The sequence below is a fragment of the Salmo salar genome, chromosome ssa24 (assembly GCF_905237065.1).
Source record: "Salmo salar chromosome ssa24, Ssal_v3.1, whole genome shotgun sequence".
NCBI lineage: Eukaryota > Metazoa > Chordata > Actinopteri > Salmoniformes > Salmonidae > Salmo > Salmo salar.
In genome coordinates, this window is record NC_059465.1 from 24880311 (window position 1) to 24896172 (window position 15862).

Sequence of the window (15862 nt, forward strand, 5' to 3'; positions counted from 1 at the left end):
CAAATCCTAATGAGTTAATTCTTACATGATTCATTTAATTGGGTAACAATTAAACATAGTTGATTAAATAAATAACAGTTATCAGATTAATGAAAGTAAAGTCACGACACTACACGATGGAAAAAGACAAAATATTATCTGCTGAAAAAACTTGCAGGGTATAAAAACAGTTCTTGGCTGGTTCATTGTTCTATGGTAACTTACAGGGCACCACTGACCCTGTCATCTCCCCCATCTTCTGTATCACTGGAACACACCAGACTGGGCAGCACAAAGGTACAACCATCACCCTGTAAAAATCTTCTCTCATGAAGGCTGCTCCACTGAACACTGGGCTTCCCTGGCTGGATACTAGCAACTTGCATGCAGAGGGAAACACCTGGGCCTGGGGGGGGGGGGGGGGACCAGCATCTGCCTCACCCTCTGGAAGCTCTGCAAAACCTCCCCACCTGAGAGCATATAAGGACCATTACCCTAAGGCTGCCTTTAGCATTTCCCTCTAGTGATCTGCCTATCTTTATATACAGCTTAAGATTTAAAACAGATTATGCCTGTCAGTCTTAAATCAATATAAATGAACTAACTACATTTGTGATAGTCAACAAACTAAAGCAATAGGTCTAATGTATTCTAATAGACATACATAGATACAGTAGATATCTAATAGAAGTTAGATGAGATAGATCTCATTTTGCACGCTATGTTCTATTGGGAAAATATAGTTTCTAGATAACACAGTAGTGTGTTTTAAAGAGGTCAGCTCTCATGAGCGCGTAGGTTACCCACTATGCCACGTGGGTTATTACAACTGCATGGTGCGTCAGTGTGTAAGGGAGAGCGAGGGGAGGGGCAGAGCTAGATGGAGCATTATATGGCAGGGAGCGAATGGGAGGAACATAGAGGGAAACAAGAGGAAGCTGTAGGCAGACAGAGGGAGGGGGAGAGGAAATATGTGTGTGAGTACATGTGTGCTGAGGTGCAGGGAGTCAGTGCAGGTGGTCAGTCCAGTGTAGCCCTTTCCTGCAGTCAAATGACCTAGTGACCTGATTGGTGGAATGTTATTAATATTTGTAATAATTTCATAATCAATAAACATCATTTCAAAAAACCTGCCAAAAATGTGGTGTTTCTATGTCAAACCTTGTCCTTGTTGATACTGCAGGACTTCCTCAGGCACCATGCCAAGTGGATGTCCTGGATGGGTGGGAAACACGGCCCCGGTGACGTACTGGACCGTTTTCACCCTCCGCTGGAGGGCCTTGCGGTCGTGGATGGAGTAATTCCCTTACCAGGCCGTGATGTAACCGGTCAGGACGCTCTCGATGGTGCAGTGGTAGTATTTGGAGAGGACCCGGGGACAACAACCCCAAACACACATCAAAAAGCACCCAGGAATGGTTCAAAAAGAAACGCTGGACTGTTCTGGAGTGGCCAGCAAAGAGTTCAGATCTGAATCACATTTAAAACCTATGGCGAGATCTGAAAACAGCAGTTGGTGGAGGGAACCCATCAAACATTGAAGAATTAGAGCAGTGTGCTGCTGGAGAGTGGGCTAAATTACCAGTAGAAAGGTGCAGCAAGACCGTTTATGGTTATAGGAAGCATTTGTCTGCAGTTACCTTGGCCAAAGGCTGTGCAACCAAGTACTAGCTCCAGGGTGTCTATGCCATTTGTCTTTATTTAAAAAATTGTAAACTTAAGTTTACAAAAATAAAATTGGTTCTGCAATGTTGAAAATCCAATAACAAGCTGTGGAGACCAAAAGTGTTTTTCAATTTCAACTTATTTTAAGAGAAATAGGGAATTATCTAAGAAAAGTGCAAGGGTGCCACTATATTTGGCCGGAACTGTATGTACAATTCCTTTGAAACCGTGGGTACATAACAGAGGACATGTTTAAGCTTGGGGAGGAAGAGGGAGCCCTGACAGGCGTTAACTACATGGTCATCATAATCCGACTTGGACTGGTGCAAAACCCACCTCAGGCAGCTCAGAGCAGACACTTAGAGAAATAGATAGAGGCGGGCAAGGAGAGCCACACTGAGTGACATCATCGCCACAGCAACATAACAGGTTAGTGACTGTAGGGGATGTAGGGATTACAGCCTGTCAGGCCTCTAACCCAGCCAGCACGTCCTTGCCCCAGATAGCCAGGCTCTGTTACCACGGCACTGTTCTGTAACACAACACCCACTGAGGCACCAAAAAAAGCACATGATGGCAAACTGCCTCCAGTAAGGAGGACATCACTGGCACAGCCAGTTCTAGTTCTAGGATTCAAATGTACTCTACTGTGACTGTCACATGATTGGACAAGCGCTTTAAGGCTACTTACTGCTGTTTGCTTTTTTATATGCTATTGAGAAACTGCTTCTCCCTAGGACAAAATGTCCTGCATTTTTCCACAACATGTTCCCTAACTAGGGCTTCCCTGTCTATTTGAAATAATTTGGTCAATGTCTATTTGAAATAATTCGGCCACTTCTACATAAAACATAATTGAATTTACCCTTATGGTTGCCCTGGTGACGACGACATAATAGACGATACAGATAGAATCAGATTAAGAGCAGCAAGTGATGCTGGTGATGTTGTGTATTACACAATGTTGCACCAAATACAGAACCCCCCTATTGGTGGTGGTGTAATTACTGTATAATAAATGGTGATGGCTACCTTAGTGCAGCAGGAGCCTGGGCCTCTGTAGCCTGGGAGGGGTCCTGCTCTCTGGGTGGACAAGAGTAGCCAACACCACACTGGCCTCCAGCACCATGTCATCCACAAGGAAGGACACAGGCCTGACAGACAGCAGAGCACAGCATCAGCATACCTGTAATCAGGGCACTGAGATTTCTCCAATCATGTGACCAGACCGGGAAAAACTCGGGGCCTTATTTAGGATCTAAGAAAAAGAGGTATAATCACAAGGACCAGGATACTTACTTTCCTGCAGCGTCAAAGTGGGCAGACACCCGTAGACCATGAGATTAAGAAAATTACAACAATCCCTAGAGAAGAGGTTAATACATTAAACACATGCATGTTTGGAGACAACTAACGTTCATCATTAACTGATGTCTCAAAGTTTGATCATTCACCACACATGAGAATAACAGGTCATAGTGGATCACAACATTCTGCTACTCTGCTAGACAGCAATGTACATTAGGTGTCAGGGCAAATATTATCAATGTCGTGCCTCTTCAACCTCTGGAGGCTGAAGAAATATGTCTTGGCCCCTAAGATCCTCACAAACTTTTACAGATGCACAATTGAGAGCATGCTGTCGGGCTTCATCACCACCTGGTACGACAACTGCACCACCCGCAACTGCAGGGCTCTCCAGAGGGTGGTAAGGTCTGTCCAACGCATCCCCGGGGGCTAACTATCTGCCATCCAGGACACCTACAGCACCTGATGTCACAGGAAGGCCAAAAAGATCATCAAGGACAACAACCACCCGAGCCACTGCCTGTTCACCCCGCTATCATCCAGAAGGCGAGGTCAGTACAGGTGCATCAAAGCTGGGACCGAGAGACTGAAAAACAGCTTCTATCTCAAGGCCATCAGACTGTTAAATAGCCATCACTAGGCGGCTACCTCCCGGTTACTCAACCCTGCACCTTAGAGGCTGCTGCCCCATATACATAGACATGAAATCACTGGCCACTTTAATAATGGATCACTAGTCACTTTAATAGTGTTTACATACTGCTTTACTCATCTCATATGTATATACTGTATTCTATTCCACTGTATTTTAGTCAATGCCACTCCGACATTGCTCGTCCTAATATTTATATATTTCTTAATTCAATTCTTTCACTTTTACATTTGTGTATTGTTGTGAATTGTTAGATACTACTGCACTGTTGGAGCTAGGAACACAAGCATTTCACTACACCCTCACTTGCATCTGCTAAATATGTGTGACCAATAAAACTGGATTTGATTTGTTGCTGTGTATGCTAGCCATGACCTTTGAAGTTGTAGAGGTCAATCACAGTGAAAGGGGTAATCATGTGTTCAGTGAACTCGCTGTGTCCCAAGCCCAGATACCAGAGCCCCTGTGTGTGACACTAGCCCCTCTAACACACTGTGACAGGTAAGACTAGCAGCAATGTAGAGACCGGCTCACTGTCCAGCAGGCAAGCAGTCCATAGAAACAGCTCATGGCTTTGCTGTGTAATGAAGGGACTTCACAATAGGGTACCCCCAACAACATTCCAGGATGTTAGGGTCGGATCAAAGGTTGTGGGTCGAACCACAGATTGAAACTCATTATTTGTACTTTATAATGACACAAACTATTATATTTCAAGTGAACACAGGATCCCAAATGACTGAAATTCTGGGGGGGGGGGCTCAATATGATTTATTTTGCTATTGGATCAATGTTTATGTATATTTGTCCTCTGAGGACTTGGGTTTATTTGGAGCATGCATGAGAGTTAGGTAATCAATACATGTGCTCTACTACTTATTACTGTCTGTTCACAAAAAATGTACACGTGCAGCAAAAAACATATCATATTATAACTTGATTCACTACGGTCATAAAACAGAATCTCACCCAGGAGGGGTCAATTCCATTGAAAATGATAGGGTACGGAGTCTCCTGGACACTTGGGTCTAGTGCAGTAAATAAGACCCCTTAAAAATGAATTAACCCTGAGTCTGCAAGAACAGACAGTGATTCACCCATATATTTACAAGCTCATGTGACAGAAAATGTAGGACCTTCTCAAAATAACCCCCTTATACTCAGCTCCTTCAGACAGAAGGTTATGTCTTAGTCAACTCCAACCTGGAAGTAGTCAAACTCACTGGGATCTAAAGACATCTCAGTGTGCATGGCTTTCATTTGATCTGCACCCAGAACAATGAGGAGTTAGGAACAATATGTTTCTGATGTTTGTATGTTTTTAATACTGTGTAGACAGTGCAGAATCTCACCACTTTCCTCTTCATAGTGTTTTTTCAGATTGACACTCAGAGGGGACATGGACAGAGTGATCTCCTCCTGAGACACCGGGAAGTGCATCACCATGCTGCCTAGAAGTCTGGCCCAAAATAATAATAGAAATGTAATACAATAATAATAATAATAATAGATTATACAAATGTTAATTAAATAAATAATCATCATATACCCTGTAGTAATTCTCAGACGGTATCTGAATCACTCTTCATAAATGTCATATGAGGAGATAGATTGGGGTATGTTATGGCAGCTCACCTGGCCTGGGCCTTCAGTACGTTGGGGCAGAGGTGAGAAGGAAACACTGCTTGCAGAGCTTCACTCTCCTGGAAACACAGGTTATGTGTTTTGGTGATACCTGTCACAAGAAGTATGATACACACCGCTGTTGGAAAACACCGCCATCTAGTGGTGATACCATGCAATGCAATCTGAAAATTCTGATGATGAGAAATCCACTTTGTTCCAAAATCATTATTGAGCACCTACTGGATGTTGCTCACCAACACACAAGTCCTTAACATATTTACTGACCAAAATTATAAAACGCAACAATTTCCCAAAAAGTTACTGAGTTTAAGTACATAGAAGGAAATCCGTCAATTGAAATAAATTCATTAGACCCTAATCTATGGATTTTATGTGAGTGGGCAGGGGCGCAGCCATGGGTGGGCCTGGGAGGGCATAGGCCAACCCACTTGGGAGCCAGGCCACTGGGAAGTCAGGCCCACCCAATCAGAATGAGTTTTTCCCCACAAAAGGGCTTTATTACTGGGCTGTGGTTGTGAGACGTACTGCCAAATTCTCTAAAACAACGTTGGGAGTGGCATATTTAGAGAAATTAACTTTCAATTCTCTGGCAACAGCTCTGGTGGACATTCCTGCAGTCAGCATGCCAATTGCACGCTCCCTCAAAACTTGAGACATCTGTAGCACTGTGTTGTGTGACAAAACTGCACATTTTAGAGTGCCCTTTTATTGTCCCCAGCACAAGATGCACCTGTGTAATGATCATGCTGTTTAATCAGCTTCTTGATATGCCGCACCTGTCAGGTGGATGGATTATCTTGGCAAAAGAGAAATGCTCACTAACAGGGACGTAAACAAATTTGTCCACAACATTTTTGACAAATAAGCTTTTTGTGTGTATGGAACATTTCTGGGATCTTTTATTTCAGCTCATGAAACATGGGACCAACACCTTACATGTTGCATTCATATTTTTGTTCAGTATAAATCAAGATCTTATCTGAGAGCATGCTATTGGACTTTTCTCCTACTAAGTCTTCAGTGAAACTGGAATATCACCCGGTTATCTGGGAGGTTGATGGATATTTGACAGCGATCCACATTATGCTCAATAGTAGCCAGGCACCGAAACAGTGGCACCACTGACTAAAACCAATGGATGTATATTAATAAACAGCTATTATAAAGTCACACATTTTACAAGAAATTATGATGGACTGTTCCAAACGGTTGTCAGAGTCATCTATCTCCCCTGAGGCCTGAGATAACTTGGGGTCATATTCAGCAGATTCAGAACCGCTTGGCCATTACCTTCATTACCAATTTGTATTTGACAGTTCCACAGTCCTGGGCTGGTCCTGTGTCTGGGCTGTAGTGTTGGTAGAACAGTGTTGTGAAGAGGAAGCAGTCATAGGCTGAATGGGCATTGCCAACTACAAGAGACCAGACCAAGCAGATAATGATAGACATAAGGTTAGGGTTAGGACAGGGCAATGCTATGTACCACTTTAAATTGACAAAGCTTTGTAAATCAATTATGTTTACACCTTTCACCATAGGATCCAACCATAATTTATCACCTATGTGTGCCAGTGCATGAATAGCCTTCCCAAATGCTGTCAAAAAGAGACAGTTTGGTGGATGGAATTCACCAAGCAGTAATAATGTGTCAATATATTTAGCTAGCTGACACAAATGTTTCCATTTTAGCTAGCTTAGTTACCCCAGGGAGCAATCAGCAGTGACTAGTTTAGGTACAGTACGCAGTCAAAGAGCTAGCCAACTTTAGAGTGCTAACTAGCTAACGTTAAAGAGCTAGGTTAGCTAGCTAATTAACCTAACGTTAGCTACTAACTATCCAGGTTTGGCACTTTAGCTATTTACTTTGAACATTTATGCCCCTGGTCTATATTCTTAAAGTTAATATAACTTTCACACGGTTTCCTTCAATGACACACTTCATTTTGTTAGTCAAGTTCAAGTAGCTACCACAATGTTGTATTTTTTTAGTGCAGTCACTGCTTCTCACTCAGTTTGTCTGTCAGCTATGTGACGTCATGTCGATTGGCGCTGATATTGAGCTGGTGCTGATGATCATAGAAATAATAAGTAAGGGACAATCAACGAGGGGCTATGCGTTCCATGGAAAATAATGAACGACGTAAAAGGTGTGTGCCACGACACGCTAACAGAGTGGACCTGACCCTCCACAGAGTTGCATTACTTTCCAGAGAACGCATAGAGCCCCTTGATGATTATCCCTTTTATACCGTTTGCCACTAGAAATGTGTTCAACATCCACTGAAGTAGATAGCAAGTTTACTAGATAGCTACAGCAGTTGCCGTGGTAACCAAACAAACAGACTTGCTAGTTTAGCTAATCAAACCGTCAGTCCTAGCTTGTTATTATGAAAATCGAATTCAATCATATCAATACTGTTTTCACTTCGACTTTTGCTTTCAAAAGCAGCTCAAACAAAACATGTAAAAATGAACCACAGCCATTGAATTCTACTGTGCAAATATACCGTGCGTTATATGGAAATAATGCACGCCCTAGAATACCCTTCAAGCCAATCAGAAAGGAATATTCAACAATGCCATGGTATAAAAATGAATATTTCTGTGATCAGGTATATTAGCTTTTTGGAATAAATGTGCAACAAAATTCATTCTTATTTCTATGGTGCTGATGTTGAGCGGTAGTTAGGCTGACACCAGATCTCAAAGTCTTTCACATCAGCTACAAAACAGCAGGTAGCCTAGGGATAAGAATATGCTCAAAGTCATACCATTACCTAACCCTTAAACTGAAAATTTAGAGTTATAAACAATTCATTACAATTAACTGTAATCATATATAAATAATGAACAGATATTAAATGTAGCCTGTAGTATTTACATGGTTAATAAACTACTGCATGTGATAGTGCTTATACACAGTCAGGGTTGGGAAGGTTCATTTCTAAACGTAATCCACTGTCTAAATTGTAATCAGAAAGTAATTATGGATTACCCAAACTCAGTACTTTTGGATGGCTTTCCCCTTAAAAGGCATTGGAAGAAGCCAAAAGGAACCATCAAATGCATTGTGTACCATCATAGCGGTATTTGATTTGTGGTCAGACTCGCTCAGGTGGAACAAACTTAAATGTGTGCCTTTTTTCAATGCTGAATTTAATGTTATTGAGAAGAACTAAAAAGATATCAATGTATTTTTTTTCCGTTAACATCTTTTCTGAATTTAAAAGTAATCATCTAGTTCTTCAAAAGTATCTGTAATCTGATTACAATATTTTAGCTGGTAACGTAACGGATTACAGGTTGTTTTTTGTAATCTGTTACTCGCCAACCCTGTACACAGTTTACAGGCAGACAGAAATTAATTTACCAATAAGGAGTATGAAAGTATTTTGAAATGTTCAATATTATACTACAGCTCAATACATTGTCAGATTAATTAAATGTTTAACCTGTCTTAAATATAATTACTTAAAATGCCATCTTCTAACTCTGCACTGTGACTGTTGACTTTGAGAGGATAACTTTAGAGTGCACTGTGGTGCCCTTCCTCTGTCCATATGGCTTGATCCTAGATCCAGAATCTCGCTCATTGTCCATCTTGAACGTGAGCTTTAAGTAGCGGATATCCAGTAGTATTTCTGATTCCATCCAAAGAGCTATGACGTAGGGGGGAAATATTTAATGAAAGATGGGCAATAGTTGGTCCATATTTAATTCTAAAGTAAATACAGTTACAACACACCTGATTAAATACACCTGTGCAGCACATAAAGATAGTGTTGCTTCATCAGTCTTCTCATGTGATCGGTGCTGTAGACATTTTCAATGCTGTCGAGATAGTTTTTGTTCAGTTGTGTGGGTTGGATGCTGGAACATGATTACAATATTTAGTATAACACTACATTTAAATTGAGAAATATATTAATTATGGTATATGGTAAATAACTTGCAGACATCTTACCTGTAGAAATTATGCAGTCATCATGGACTTAGTGTGGATATTCACCTGCTGGTTGTCAGAGACCTTGAAATGTGCTGTCCTGTGCGTCTCCACCCTGGCGCTTAGTTCCTTATACACATGCTCAGTGTCTGTCATATACAGTGCATTCGGAAAGTATTCTGAACCCTTCTCTTTTTCTACATTTTGTTACATTATAGCCTTATTCTAAAATTGATTAAATAAAACAATTCCTCATCAATCTACACACAATACTCCATAATGACAAAGGTTGAAAACAGGTTTTTAGAAATTGTTGCAAATTTTAAATTAAAAACAGAAATAGCTTATTTACATAAGTATTCAGACCCTTTGCTATGAGACTACGAAATTGAGCTCAGGTGCATCCTGTTTCCATTGATCATCCTTGAGATGTTTCTGCAACTTGATTGGAGTCCACCTGTGGTCAATTCAATAGAAAGGACATGATTTGGAAAGGCACACACCTGTCTATAAAAGGTCCCACAGTTGACAGTGCATGTTAGAGCAAAAACCAAGCCATAAGTCAAAGGAATTGTCTGTAGAGCTTGGCCACAGGATTGTGTCGAGGCACAGATCTGGGGAAGGGTACCAAAAAATGTGGAGCATTGAAGGTCCCCAAGAACACAGTGGCCTCCATCATTCTTTAATGGAATAAGTTTGGAACCACCAAGACTATTCCTAGAGCTGGCTACCCAGCCAAACTGAGCAAAAAGGGAGAAGGGCCTTGGTCAGGGAAGTGACCAAGAACCCAAGCTCCAGATTTCCTCTGTGGAGATGGGAGAACATTCCAGAAGGACAACCATCTCTGCAGCACTCCTCAGTAAAAGGCACGACAGCCCGCTTGGAGTTTGCCAAAAGGTACCTAAAAGACTCTCAGATCATGAGAAATGAGATTCTTTGGTCTGATGAAACCAAGATTGAACTCTTTGGCCCGAATGCCAAGCCTCAAGTCTGGAGGAAACCTGGCACCATCCCTACGATTATGCATGGTGGTGGCAGCATCATGCTGTGGGGATGTTTTTCAGAGGCAGGGACTGAGAGACTAGTCAGGAATGAGGGAAAGATGAATGGAGCAAAGTACAGAGAGATCCTTGACGAAAACCTGCTCCAGAGCACTCAGGACCTCAGACTGGGGCGAAGGTTCACCTTTCAACAGGACAACAACCCTAAGCACACAGCCAAGACAATGCAGGAGAGCCTTCGGAACAAGTCTCTGAATGTCCTTGAGTGGCCCAGCTAGAGCCCGGACAAGAACCCAATCAAACATCTTTGGAGAGACCTGAAAATAGCTATTCAACGACGCTCCCCATCCAAACTGACAGAGCTTGAGAGGATCTGCAGAGAATGGGAGAAACTCCCCAAATACAGGTGTGCCAAGCTTGTAGCGTCCTACCCAAGAAGAAGCGAGGCTGTAATCGCTGCCAAAGGTGTTCCAACAAAGTACTGAGTAAAGGGGCTGAATACTGAATACATTTTATATATACAGTTCAAGTCAGAAGTTTACATACACCTAAGCCAAATACATTTAAACTCAGTTTTTCACAATTCCTGACATTTAATCAGAGTGAAAATTCCTTGTCTTAGGCCAGTTAGGATCACCACTTTATTTTAAGAATGTAAAATGTCAGAATAATAGTAGAGAGAATGATTTATTTCAGCTTTTATTTCTTTAATCACATTCCCAGTGGGTCAGAAGTTTACATACACTCAATTAGTATTTGGTAGCATTGCCTTTACATTGTTTAACTTGGGTCAAACATGTCGTGTAGCCTTCCACAAGCTTCCCACAATAAGTTGGGTGAATTTTGGCCCATTCCTCCTGACAGAGCTTGTGCAACTGAGTCAGGCTTGTAGGCCTCCTTGCTCGCACACGCTTTTTCAGTTCTGCACACAAATGTTCTATAGGATTGAGGTCAGGGCTTTGTGATAGCCACTCCAATACCTTGACTTTGTTGTCCTTAAGCCATTTTGCCACAACTTTGGAAGTATGCTTTGGGTCATTGTCCATTTGGAAGACCCATTTGCGACCAAGCTGTAACTTCCTGACTGTTGTCTTGAGATGTTGCTTCAATATATCCACATACTTTTCCTTCCTCATGAGGCCATCTATTTTGTGAAGTGCACCAGTCCCTCCTGCAGCAAAGCACCCCCACAACATGATGCTGCCACCCCCGTGCTTCACGGTTGGGATGGTATACTTCGGCTTGCAAGCCTCCCCCTTTTTCCTCCAAACATTTCATCAGACCAGAGGACATTTCTCCAAAAAGTACGATCTTTGTCCCCATGTGCAGTTGCAAACTGTAGTCTGGCTTTTTTTATGGCGGTTTTGGAGCAGTGGCTTTTTCCTTGCTGTGCGGCCTTTCAGGTTATGTCGATATAGGACTCGTTTTACTGTGGATATAGATACTTTTGTTTCCTACAGCATCTTCACAAGGTCCTTTGCTGTTGTTCTGGGATTGATTTGCACTTTTCGACACTAAAGTACGTTCATCTCTAGGAGACAGAACGTGTCTCCTTCCTGAGCGGTATGACGGCAGCGTGGTCCCATGGTGTTTATACTTGCATACTATTGTTTGTACAGATGAACGTGGTGCCTTCAGGCGTTTGGAAATTGCTCCCAAGGATGAACCAGACTTGTGGAGGTCTACACTTTTTTTTCTCTGAGGTCTTGGCTGATTTATTTTGATTTTCCCATGATGTCAAGCAAAGAGGCACTGAGTTTGAAGGTAGGCCTTGAAATACATCCACAGGTACACCTCCAATTGACTCAAATGATGTTAATTAGCCTATCAGAAGCTTCTACAGCCATAACATAATTTTATGGAATTTTACAATCTGTTTAAAGGCACAGTCAATTTAGTGTATGTAAACTTCTGACCCACCGGAATTGTGATACAGTGAAATAATCTGTCTGTAAACAATAGTTGGAAAAATGACTTGTGTCATGCACAAAGTAGATGTCCTAACAGACTTGCCAAAACTATAGTTTGTTAACAAGAAATTTGTGGAGTGGTTGAAAAACGAGTTAATGACTCCAACCTAAGTGTATGTAAACTTCCGACTTCAACTGTGTGTGTGTGAATATATACTGCTCAAAAAAATAAAGGGAACACTTAAACAACACAATGTAACTCCAAGTCAATCACACTTCTGTGAAATCAAACTGTCCACTTAGGAAGCAACACTGATTGACAATACATTTCACATGCTGTTGTGCAAATGGAATAGACAACAGGTGGAAATTATAGGCAACAAGCAAGACACCCCCAATAAAGGAGTGGTTCTGCAGGTAGTAACCACAGACCACTTCTCAGTTCCTATGCTTCCTGGCTGATGTTTTGGTCACTTTTGAATGCTGGCGGTGCTTTCACTCTAGTGGTAGCATGAGACGGAGTCTACAACCCACACAAGTGGCTCAGGTAGTGCAGCTCATCCAGGATGGCACATCAATGCGAGCTGTGGCAAGAAGGTTTGCTGTGTCTGTCAGCGTAGTGTCCAGAGCATGGAGGCGCTACCAGGAGACAGGCCAGTACATCAGGAGACGTGGAGGAGGCCGTAGGAGGGCAACAACCCAGTAGCAGGACCGCTACCTCCGCCTTTGTGCAAAGAGGAGCAGGAGGAGCACTACCAGAGCCCTGCAAAATTACCTCCAGCAGGCCACAAATGTGCATGTGTCTGCTCAAACGGTCAGAAACAGACTCCATGAGGGTGGTATGAGGGGACGACATCCACAGGTGGGGGTTGTGCTTACAGCCCAACACCGTGCAGGACGTTTGGCATTTGCCAGAGAACACCAAGATTGGCAAATTCGCCACTGGCGCCCTGTGCTCTTCACAGATGAAAGCAGGTTCACACTGAGCACATGTGACAGACGTGACAGTCTGGAGACGCCGTGGAGAACGTTCTGCTGCCTGCAACATCCTCCAGCATGACCGGTTTGGCGGTGGGTCAGTCATGGTGTAGGGTGGCATTTCTTTGGGGGGCCGCACAGCCCTCCATGTGCTCGCCAGAGGTAGCCTGACTGCCATTAGGTACTGAGAGGAGATCCTCAGACCCCTTGTGAGACCATATGCTGGTGCGGTTGGCCCTGGGTTCCTCCTAATGCAAGACAATGCTAGACCTCATGTGGCTGGAGTGTGTCAGCAGTTCCTGCAAGAGGAAGGCATTGATGCTATGGACTGGCCCGCCCATTCCCCAGACCTGAATCCAATTGAGCACATCTGGGTCATCATGTCTCGCTCCATCCACCAACGCCACGTTTCACCACAGACTGTCCAGGAGTTGGCTGATGCTTTAGTCCAGGTCTGGGAGGAGATCCCTCAAGAGACCATCCGCCACTTCATCAGGAGCATGCCCAGGCGTTGTAGGGAGGTCATAAAGGCACGTGGAGGCCACACACTACTGAGCCTCATTTTGACTTGTTTTAAGGACATTACATCAAAGTTGGATCAGCCTGTAGTGTGGTTTTCCACTTTAATTTTGAGTGTGACTCCAAATCCAGACCTCCATGGGTTGATAAATTGGATTTCCATTGATTATTTTTGTGTGATTTTGTTGTCAGCACATTCAACTATGTAAAGAAAAAAGTATTTAATAAGATAATTTCATTCATTCAGATCTAGGATGTGTTGTTTAAGTGTTCCCTTTATTTTTTTGAGCAGTGTAGAATTATTTTTTACTAACTTGCAAAAATGTCTAAAAGCCTGTTTTGGATTTGTCATTATGGGGTATTGTGTGTAGACGAGGGGGGAAAACAATTTAATCAATTTTAGAATAAGCCTGTAAGGTAACAAAATTTGGAAAAAAAATCAAGGGATCTGAATACTTTCTGAATGCACTGTAGATGGGTGTGTTAATGAAGCCTTGATCTGAATGAATCACACAATGTTTGTTTTCATTTTTGATTGAGTAACATGTTAATGGGTAGGCTATTAACTCAATCATCAAGTGTTAAATAGATTTATTCACCAAATTAACATTTAGATATGCCACAAACAACAATTTGAAAATATATGGCCTCCTATAGGCCTACCTCCTGGCTTCTGTGGAGTCTAATACACCACATGCAGGCTATTGCATTTCAGGTCTCGGTTTCACACTATTTGACACACTATTTGACAATGCAAACATGCAATGCATGAGTTGAACAACCAGTAGGCTATACATACCCATATCTATGATTCTGCATGTTATTGGACTCTGCAGACCTATAACAATGAAATAATAGATACTTGACCTGAGATGTTTACATTGAAGGCAATATTACAAAAGTTCGAATAAGTCATTAAAAAACAGGTCTACACATATAAATTAATTACCATTCATTACAGAAGCATACAATTAGCTATTTTTTTAAGCCTACCTTGTTGCTAAAATGCAGCTACCTCTGTGTTTTAAATCAGACAAATCCCTTTTTTTTCCTCGACAAATGTAACCTGTTTTTCATGACTTTTGTACTGACATTCTCTCCTGGTCACTCTAACAAATTGAGGTCAATTTTAATATGAGTGGTTACAAGTATCAAGCTTACAGAGCCATGGTCGCAGAGAATGTCAATCCTTTGGGCAGATTCAGCGCCTAGACAAGAGGTTATATAAAGTAATCTTGCCATCCTATTAGACTATCACTAGATAAATACAACTAAATAGGTCAAACAAAAATACAAAAAGACCGAAAGTATATGACAGTTAACACATTTTATTGAGCTCATGTCAAATACACATTGGATAAACAAAGTGGTAAAAACAACAAACAAGAGGGATAAAGTGAGATATCAGGATTACTTGGATAAACACCATTGAGATTATCTGAGTGTTTTGTTTCAATGTTTTAAAAATGCACTGAGTCTCTTCTGTAAATACAGTGATTAACAGTCTGAGGTGGTCATGTTAGCAAATCTAGAGGAAAAGGGTCATTTATGAGTCCTACACAGTACCATACATTTTACATCATTTGTCACATCCAATCATATGAATACCTGCATTTGTATGCAATCCCAGCATAGCTAATTTGTTAGCAAGTAAACCTGCAAACATGATTGCATGTGTCATTAGTTGTTAGTTTAAGTATTGGTCAAGGCTATGACATTGATGATTTGGTGTAGGCTTTATGGTGGCTTTAATGAAAATAACACTATCAAAGCAAAGTAGGATTATCAAGCCTATGGCAAAGCCCCCCACCACAATTTAAACATTGATTGTTGTGCATAATCTTAAATTAAAATCAACATGCACCATAATTGTCCATATTAATTCACAATAACACTTGATTCCAGATTACTTTGAATTTTCATTCCTTTTCACATATCAACGAGGACATGGAAAACATACAGCTGTCTGGGTTTTCCGTGCATTGGCAAGATAGAACAGCTGCCTCCGGGTTAGAGAAGGTGTGGCGGTCTGTGTCTATTTGTCAATAACAGCTGGTGCATGAGATGTAATATTAACGAAGTCTTAAGGTTTTGCTCCCCTGAGGTAGAGTATCTCATGATAAGCTGTAGACCACACTATTTACCAAGAGAATTTTAATCAATATTTTTCATAGCGGTCTATTTACCGCCACAAACCGATGCTGGCACTAAGACGGCACTCAACGAGCTGTATTAGGCCATAAGCAAACAAGAAAATGCT

The 15862-nt window shown here is 41.8% G+C and overlaps 1 pseudogene; it reads right to left on the reverse strand.

Annotated features, from left to right (window-relative positions):
• Nucleotides 1-827: 827 nt before the first annotated feature.
• LOC106585308 (cell cycle checkpoint control protein RAD9B-like) lies at nucleotides 828-14771 on the reverse strand (annotated as a pseudogene).
• Between the last annotated feature and the right edge of the window lie 1091 nt (nucleotides 14772-15862).